We start from the raw sequence: 7,477 nt of genomic DNA on the forward strand, positions 1-7,477 counted from the left end.
AAGGGGGAAGGAAATATATTCCACATCTTGATTCAAGGAGCTGTAAAGTCACTTTGAAAAGAGGCATGCTTACAGGAAGGAATAGGTAAGTGTGGCTATCTTTGCAATCTACCACAGGTATGGAGCAATCGTCTAACTCAGTCCCTGCATCCTCCTGAAACCCCTAATATAGAGACTGGTAGATAAGTTACACAACAGTTAAGTGATAGCTCTTGAGTCATTTCTAGATGTTTCTCTTCAGGGTTTCTCTCAGGAGTTCTTGATTCCCATAGTTTCTAGCACAGTGTATTGACATAGTAAGCACCAAGAAAATGTACAATTAATCTACATTTTAAAGGGAGAGAACTAAATATTTACCTAGAAATATTTACTCTGATATTTCACTATTCAAGTAAAATATTCAGATTTGTTTTGTATAGTATAAGTGGAGCGAGGGTTTAGGGCCTTGAATTTCTCAATTCTCCTTATAAAAGAAGATACAGACATACTTACCAGGCATAATATCTTTAAAACATTCTGCTTATTTGATGATTTTGAAAGTAATATAGAGCCAGTGTCATTGATAAGGGGTCCTCTCTCTGGGTTCCCCTTATCCTCCAACCTTACAGGAACCTGGTGGAATTCTCAGGGTAAAAGTCAGCATGCAGCAGGAAGGGGAGCACCCCTCACTCCCCATAGCTATAGCCCCCTAGGAACTTCACACTCTGGATTTGTCCCATGCTCCAGCCTCTACCAATTCATCTAGATTTCTAATTGAGATTTCCAACTGGTTTGTATGGCATCTGGTGATGGTTCTGTCCCAGTTAAGCTATCAGACTTCCGACCCATAGGAGCACAAATTCAGGAGCTTATATAACATCACATTTGAAGATTAAACTACTGACAGGCTGAGGAAACAAATTTCAAAGTCTTAAAGTCCTATTGATGGTAAGAATTTACCCGAGATTGTCTTCAGGTACCACTCTCTTTACCACCCTCCACTGCTAACAGGGATTCCAATTTTAGTATAATACAAGAATTTTCTGACAACAGGGAAAATAACAATCTAGACTGATTGTTAAAATTTCAGACACCACAAATTGCCTATAGTGTGGAATTCCTCTTATAATCCTAGGAGTTTAGTGTTTGGTGTAGAATCTACACTGTAGATTCTTATGGCTTTTTGTTTTACTTTCATTCTTTATGCCCTTAATGAATGAGGATGTCAAATAATTCACTTTAGTTGGCTTCAAAGCATTCTTAAATTCCAGTAACAGAATTAGAAGTCACAATTCCTGAATATATCAGCTAACTGAACCAGGTTCCATGTATACTGTTTGTCTTTTTTTATTGTTTAATATTAACTCAAGTTCGAAGGCAGGAAGTAAGGGAAAGTACACTAATTACATATGTACATGCTGTTATGTAGAGAATGTTCACATACAATGCTTAAATAGTTGTTGTAGAAAAACATAATCCCTCAAACTTTGGGTGGAGTAGTTAGACTGTGACAACTGTTATTTTTAAGGGTTCAATTTATACAAATATTTGAATTCGCTAGTTTTGTTTTCCATTAGCTTCATCAGAGTATGAAAGAGAAATGCTGTAAATTCATGCCAATATTATTTTAAATGATTACTATATCGATATTTTTTCTCATCAAATAGCTTATAAATTTTTTGTTTTCTTTCTTCATTTTATCAAGAGTAACAAAAAGCATTTAACATAAAACTTCATGACATATTAAAGGAGAGAAAAATGTGAGTGGGTAAGTAATGAAGCTGAGAGGGAAACGTTTGATACTGGGTAATATGTGCCTTGATAAATGAAAACAGGAATACATCCTCAGGCTCAACAATAACTCCATTTCTTTATACTTAGCTATGTTATGATTCAGAGATAAATGGAAACATTTCATAAATAATCAGCAGTTTGGTTAGCTATTTTTTTTTGCTATTTGCCTAGCAGGTCTTTCATTTCCAAAGCATCATAGCATCAGAGGAAAAAAAAAATGATATGTACAGGTCGTCACCGAGATACAAACAATTGACATTCAATAACTCCCTGCATATAACCATGCCTCAGGGTTGAAATTTTTGTTTGTTTTTCAATAGCTCTTCATTGCTTCTCCAGCTCACTCCTACAATTCTCTTAGTAGAGACATGTTGCCTATCACTACTAGGATGAAGAATTGTGGAGAAGCTTTCCAGGGAAAAGATTTGGTATCTTGAATGATTCTTAAAGGAGGAGGAGCCATTTCCTAGTTAAAATGGGTAGATTTGGAAATGGAAAGCAAGGGGATGCCAGGCTTAAGGGACTTAATAAGCAAAAGAAGAAAGAGAACCGTAAACCATTGGGGTCATTAGGATATAAAGTTCTGCAGGGAATTATAGAAAATAGGCTGAAGGTTTAAGTCAAGGAAGGAGCCTGGGTTTCATCCTGTCAATGTTGATGAAAAATCAGGAAATGATTTTAGGGAGTTAATGACTTTATGATTTAGAAAAGAAAAAGAAAAGATTAAAAAAATCACTATGCTTTGTTGTGGAGAGAGGATAAGAAGGGAACGATATTTTAGGCAGGGAGCACAAGCAAGTTGCTTCAATCATTCATGGGGAGATGACAGTGGCCTTTGATGTAATAGATAACTATAGAGCTATTACTTTCCAGTTGCATTAAGGGTTAAACAAATTCTTCAATCCCAGCTGTACATGTGGTGTTGCAGACATATAGGCTGTCTATCCAATAGCCATATTCCCTTTCTTCTTTACTAACTGCTCTCTGGTATTGAGGGGGATAAACTTCAGGGCCCTACTACAGTCCTAGAGCCATATAAATTTAGGAATGAGAATGAGATGCAGTTCTGACCAAAATAATTTGAGAGGAAGATTCCTATAGTGGTTACCAGAGGGGATGAGGGAGGGTGAAGGGGAGAGGTAGACAGGGTAAAAGGGGTCAAATATGTGGTGACAACAAGAAATTTAACTATGAGAGGTGAACACACAATGTAAATATAGATATACCTTACTGTTAAAATGTACAGCTGAAACTTATTGGATTTTGTTAACCAATGTCACCATAAAAAAATTTTTTTTCAAATAAAATAAAATAAAAGCAGATTTGTAGAGGAAAAAAAAGAATCCTGATGGCTTTTTGTTAGTTTTAGAAAAGGAACACATGAAAAGAATTTCTTCTGGCCCTTGCATAGCTCTTGAATTTTTGTTATCTGAGACAAAACAAAATCCACTTATTTAATACATTTTTATTTGGATTGACTACTAATCATAGCCAAAGGTATCCTGATATTTATATGAAAATATATAACTAAATTAAAAAATATCTAACATATGCATAACTTTGGAAATTTGTAAAAAAAAAAAAAATGTACAGGGAGGTCCATACATCTTTCACAGTTTTCCCCAATGATATCTTAATAATGATAGTAGGATATTAAAACCAGGAAATTAACATTGGTACAAACCATAGAATTTACTTAGATTTTCCCAGTTTTTCATGCACTTGTGTGTGTATAGTGTGTATAGTATGCAATTTTATCTCATGTGTTGATTTATATAGCCATCACTTGACTAAGATACACAACTGTTCATCAAAACAAGACTTCCTTATGTTATCCCTTTATAACCATATTCACCCCTTTTTCCTTCCTCCCCAGTCCCTAACTCCTGGAACCACTAATCTGTTCTCAATTGTATAATTTTGCTATTTAAGAATGTTATATAAGTGGAATCATATAGCATATAACCATTTGGGATTTTGTTTGCACTTAGTACCATTCTCTTGAGATCAATCTAAATTGTTGCATGTAGCAACAGTTCATTTCTTTTTATTGCTTTGTAGTATTCCGTGGTATGGATGTACCACAGCATGTTTAATTATTCATCTGTTAAATGACATTTGTTGTTTCCAGTTTTGGCTAGTAAAATGAAGGCTTCTATGAATATTACTGGACAGATTTTGGTGTACATGGTTTTCGTTTCCTTGGGATAAATGACCAAGATACAATTGCTGGGTCATATGGTGAGTATAAGTTTAGTTATATAAGAAACTACCAAACTATTTTTCAGAGTGGCTGTGCCATTTTATATTCACACCAGCAAAGTATTAGTGACTCAGTTTCTCCACATCCTTACAAGGATTTGGTGTTACCACTTTTTTTTTTTAAATTTCAGTCATTCTAACAAGCATGTAGTGATATCTCATTGTGGCTTTAATTTGCATTTCCCTAATGACTAATGAAGTTGAACATCTGTTATGTGCTTATTTTACCATCTTTATATCCTCTTTAGTGAAATGTCTGTTTATGTATGTCTGTGATAGAAAGAATAAAAAGATATGTCATAATCCCCAGAACTGTAGAATATGTTATCTTGTATAGCAAATGTACTTTGCTGATATGATTAAGAGTATGGACCTTGAGATGGAGATACTGTTGTGAATTATCCAGGTGGGCCCAATCTAATTCCATGGAGTCCTTAAATGGAGAACCTTTCAGAGGAAGATATGACTAAGGAAGAAAGATCAAAGAAGCAGAGATTGCAGAGAAATGGAATATTGCTAGCTGTGAAGATGGAGATAGTGGCCATGAGACAACGAATGCAGGTGGGGTCCTAAAGCTAGAAAAGCAAGGAAACAGACTGTCCTCTAAGAGCCTCCTGAGAGCAATACAGTCCTGCTGACACCTTCATCTTAGGCCAGTGAAACCTGTGTTGATCATGATGGTAAGAAATTAAAGATGTGTTTTATTCAGCAACTAAATTTGTGATAATTCGTTATGGCAGTAACAGAAAATTAATGCAGTGTCTTTTACCCATTCTGTAATTGGATTATTTGTGTCATTAACGTTGAGTTTTGGGAGTTCTTTAGGTATTCTAGGTATTAGTCCTTTGATGAATATTGGTTTGCAAATGTTTTACCCTCATCTGTAGCTTGGTTTTTTAAGTCCTTTTCATGGAGTCTTTGGAGAGCCAAAGTTTTCAATTCTAATAAAGTCCACCTAATCAACTTTTCCTTTATAAATCATGATTTTGATGCCAAGTCTAAGAACTTGGTTTAATCCTAGATTCTGAATATTTTCTTCTATTTTTCCTAATTATTTGAAAAATTATAGTAAAACTAACAGAATATGAAAATTTTCATTTGTTATTTTAAATGTACAATCCTATGAAATTAAGTATATTCACATTTTTGTGCAACCATCACCACTGTCCATCTCCAGAACTTTTCATTATCTCAAACTGAAACTCTGCATCTGTTAAACAGTGACTCCTATTCTTCCCAATCCCCCTGCTGCTTCTAGACCACTAGTCAACTTTTTGTCTCTATGGATATGATTGTTCTAGATAACTCATATAAATAGAAACATACAATATTTGCCATTTGGTATCTGGTTTATTTCACTTAGCATAATGTTTTCAAGGTTCATTGGTGTTGTTGCATGTATCAGAATTGTGTTCCTTTTTGAGGCTGAATAATATTTCATTGTATGTATATACCACATTTTGTTTATACATTCACTTATTGATGGATTTTTGGATTGTTTCAACCTTTTGGCTATTGTGAATAATATTGCTATGAATATTGGGTGGGGAAGGGTCTTACGGAAAAATGTTAGCTAGGTTGATGAATACTAAAATATTGCGCCCACCTGTGTCTCAACAAAAAAACAATGGCTTCTGCCAGCACTTCTGTCTGGGAGGAAGCTGTTCCTCCAGCCTTTGCCCTGAAGCCGGACAACTCTGCTTCTCCTAATATGTCCCTTGTGCCCCTTGAGCTCCTGCTCCAGTGCTAGAACTCAGAGTGAGTAAGTCTATACATGGGCTCTTTAAGAGGGATGCATGGGATTCCAGTAGCCTTCCATTTCACTGAGCCACAATCTCTGCTGGTTTTCACAGCCAGAGTTATGAGTACTTCTTTCCCTGATACTGGTGCTCTAGGCTGGGGAGCCTGATGTCGGGCTGGGACTCCCCCAGTTTTCAGGGCGGGGCCTCTACAGCTGAGATACCTCTTCTGATTTTTAACTGCCACACATAGGTGTGGGACCAGCCTGTTCTACATCTCAGCCCCTACTACCAGTCTCCATGTAACTGTATCTTTATATTCTTAGTTATAGGACCTCTGTTAAGCTAGATTTTAAGTGATTTTTCCATGATGGTTGTTTTGTGATTTAGTTGTAATTTTGATATGGTCCTAAGAGGAGGCAAGCATAGTGTTTTTCTACTCTGCCAACTTGTCCAGACCTCATCTTTCTAAAAGTATTTATTATAATTAAAAGGTTTTCTTGTGTTCTCTGCATTGTCTTGAATTGCTTTTCTGTTTGTTTGTTCATTTTAGTCTCGGCCTTTCATCTTAATGATTTTTTTCTTCACATGTAGCGTGATCCATGGTTATACTTAAAGAGTCCAGAAACAAAAGCTGACTGGAATTTTCAGCTATATGGGTGGGGCTTGTTGGTTTTTATTCTTCCTTGTAGGTTAATGTGGTTGGGTCATTTCAATGGAAACCCCCAACTGTCAGTATCTATAGGTCTGATTTCTTCAGCTGGCCACTTTATCCAGAAAGAAATATGCAATCTCTTGGCTGTCAGCAAAGTCTATATTCTTTTCATGATACTACCTTGTATAGTGAAGCACTAAAATAAAGTTTTAGTCTGACTATCCTAAGATTTCAAGGAAAGGTAGAGATCAACGAGTAGTGGCAAAATTGAGGGACTCTTAATAGGTAATGTGTGACACGGTATAAGCTATGAATAACAAATAAGTCAGTCAGAACCAAATTGTACAGGTAATTAGATGCTGTAGTTTAGAGAGGGGAGTGATCACTTTCAGCTAATAGTGTAGTACAGCTAAGACACATATCTCTAATATAGTCTCTATTCAGCCATAAAGTCGCTTATGACTTTGGCAAATCATTAATTTCTGAGACTCAATTTTTTCAACTGAGAAACTTGGGGAGACTATCTCTAAAGTCTTGCCCAGGTCAAAATTTTCTTTACGGTACTTAAGATTTATTTTTTATATCATATGACTTTTTGAGTGATGTTATAGTTAGTAAATGACTGTATAGTTAGTAAATGACTGTATAGTTATACTCCCATAATAAGTTATTATTTTGTTTTGTTATAGGGAACTCAATGATTTTATTTACATTAAATTTATATGCGTGCTGCTGTAAAAACCTTTCCACCTGTTCTAAGTGTAATATGATTATTTTCCTTATAATATAGTAAGAAACTAAAACACAAAGACTATATTGAAATTCTGACTTTGTTTCTTCACTTTGCATATAGACAGAGGATACTATTGAAGTAAAATTGTCTCTTTCCTCTTAAAGGTAAAGTATAATTGCTATTTCTAAACAGGGAATTGATTTAAATTATTTGTTAAACACACCCTTATTTAGTGTTTACTATGGATCAGTCATTTGTGTCAGGTGTGGTGGTCACAGAAGTGAAAATCATATTCCCTGCCTTCCAAGAGTTAAT

This window comes from Pteropus alecto, unplaced genomic scaffold, assembly GCF_000325575.1.
Source record: "Pteropus alecto unplaced genomic scaffold, ASM32557v1 scaffold76, whole genome shotgun sequence".
Classification (NCBI taxonomy): domain Eukaryota; kingdom Metazoa; phylum Chordata; class Mammalia; order Chiroptera; family Pteropodidae; genus Pteropus; species Pteropus alecto.